The following is a 2,036-nucleotide window of genomic DNA, read 5'->3' on the forward strand; positions in this document are numbered from 1 at the left end:
GTAGCTGCCTAGTTTGACGCCCTCTTGCAGGGCTTTGCGGTACGCATCCTGAGATGTGAAGCTCGCAGAGAACAGCTTGGCGTGCGTGTGGAAGACATGGTGGTAGTTCCTGACGATGTAGACGGTTGCTTCGTTCCATTTGTTGACGGGGAGTTGGGGGATGGTCAGTGTTGGGCTGCCTGCGTCTTCAAAGAGCTTCCGGGCTTCTTCAAAGGACAGCGGGGCAGTTTCGGCTTCGGTGTCGGTGTCAGGATCGTTTCCGGTGTTGGCTGCGACAGCGTTCCTGTAGCTGGTGGAGGGGCCTTTGCCGCTGCTGCTGGCGCTGGCGCCGAGGCTAGTCCGGGCGCTGGTCGCAGTGGTGGTTGCGGGCGCTGGTCGCAGTGGTGGTTGCGGCAGATGAGGAAGAGGAGGCAGTGGAGGAGGAGGAGGAGGAGGAGGATGAGGTTGAGGTTGAGGTTGAGGCCGGCGTTGCCACCGGATGTCGCGGTGGGGAGGACGGACACGGGGTCATTGGACGTCATGTCCACTTGGCTGCTTGGGGACGCAGTCCTGCTGGCGCGTTGTTGATGTTGGGCGGCCGCCGCTAACGCTGACGCGATGGCGGGTTGGCCTGGACCAGTCCCAGAAGTCTTGGGCGGGCCAGTCATTTCTGGGTTGGCGTTGGGCTGTTGATTCGCTGACGTTGGGCGTGTGTGTTCGGGCTTTGGTGGGAAGGCGCTGGAACACAGAAAAAGAGGACTGGGCACATCAATGTGTGGGGAGCGATTTCGCGTTACGGCATCTCCTTCTTCTCCGAGCTCGGCGACCGCATGAACGGCGACGTCTACCTCTCCGTTCTGAATGAGGAGTTGAGATCGCTTAATTGGGTTAAAACCATCGCAGCCGAGACAAGTCTTCAAGCCGAAAGAGACGACGGACGCCAGTCACCAGCTGCTAGTACGCAGGTGATAGAGTTGGCATTGTAGGCAAGGGGCGGAGCGCGAGTCCAGGGGCCCTGATGCCCGGTAATGAGGCCAAACTCAGCACGGAAGCGAGAAACAACATTTGGCCGAACGTTGGCGCGCATGCACCCCACACAACGACCCCGCGCGTTGGCTCTCATTGACCAACAGCGCAGGGAAGTGGGAAGGGACGCCGGTGGACGGAAACAAGATCAAGAACCTTACCATGCAGACGTTTCGGCGCAAGAGTCGTGGTAGTACATGAAGCAGCACCGCGGAATGCTACTTTGATGAGCGCAAGACGAGCACTCAGCATCGTGTTCAAGACAAGCGTACGGTATGAAGGTGAAACGGCAACTGAACCTGTTCAAGTGGTATTTTTGGAAGTCATGGCGTCAACGTGTCAATGGTGTGTTTGTTTCGTTTGTCCAGCTTCATCATGACGACGATGACTCGACATGTTGAGACACAGTTGATGTTCGTGGACGTGTTCGCTTTTTCTTTCGGTTGGTGTTTCGTTTTGTCTTCAAAGGCAAGCTCCCACCAACTCTTCCCCAATGTCACGTTACTCATTTGAATCGCTCTTGATCATAGTGTCGCTCTAATGTGCAGGTCGACCAGCCGCACACAGCGCATCAGGCGCCCGCCACAAATCAAGTTGTGGCATGAGGGGCCGACACTCTTTTTTTTTCTTTCATTCGCTATTCTCTTGGCCGTGCAATCAGCGCCGTGAACTGCAACGACAGTCAAGCAAAAGAACAAACAATGGCGGAGCAACGACGGATTTGTATTTGTTGCTCACGTTGTGAGCGTTTTCCAAAGCTCCGGCTCTAGTAGAACTGCAGCGGAATAAACACAGCAACGGTCGAGTACGGGACAAGGTTGAAGGTGAAGGTAATGTCAGAGCCAACAACCGAGTAAGGGAGCTGCTGGGCATGCAGGGTGCTCGCCTCGTGCAGGGCCACAATTTGAGCGGGAGTGGGATAGGTGGGCGAGCCCATGGCCTCCCAGACAGCACGAGGATTGACGTGTGTGTCGTCAATCAGGTAGTACAACGAGTTGACTGGGCTGCCCTTCGCAGCAACGCCGGCAACA

At 56.4% G+C, this 2,036-nt stretch overlaps 1 pseudogene across 1 annotated transcript; it reads right to left on the reverse strand.

The window, feature by feature from the left end:
• Nucleotides 1-8: 8 nt before the first annotated feature.
• Nucleotides 9-1,066, reverse strand: CAOG_08377 (hypothetical protein; annotated as a pseudogene; the record flags this gene model as incomplete). Its single annotated transcript has 4 exons — nt 9-346; nt 502-665; nt 777-836; nt 941-1,066.
• Nucleotides 1,067-2,036: the final 970 nt, after the last annotated feature.

The sequence above is a fragment of the Capsaspora owczarzaki genome (genome assembly GCF_000151315.2).
Source record: "Capsaspora owczarzaki ATCC 30864 unplaced genomic scaffold supercont2.81, whole genome shotgun sequence".
NCBI classification, from domain to species: Eukaryota; class Filasterea; order Ministeriida; family Capsasporidae; genus Capsaspora; species Capsaspora owczarzaki.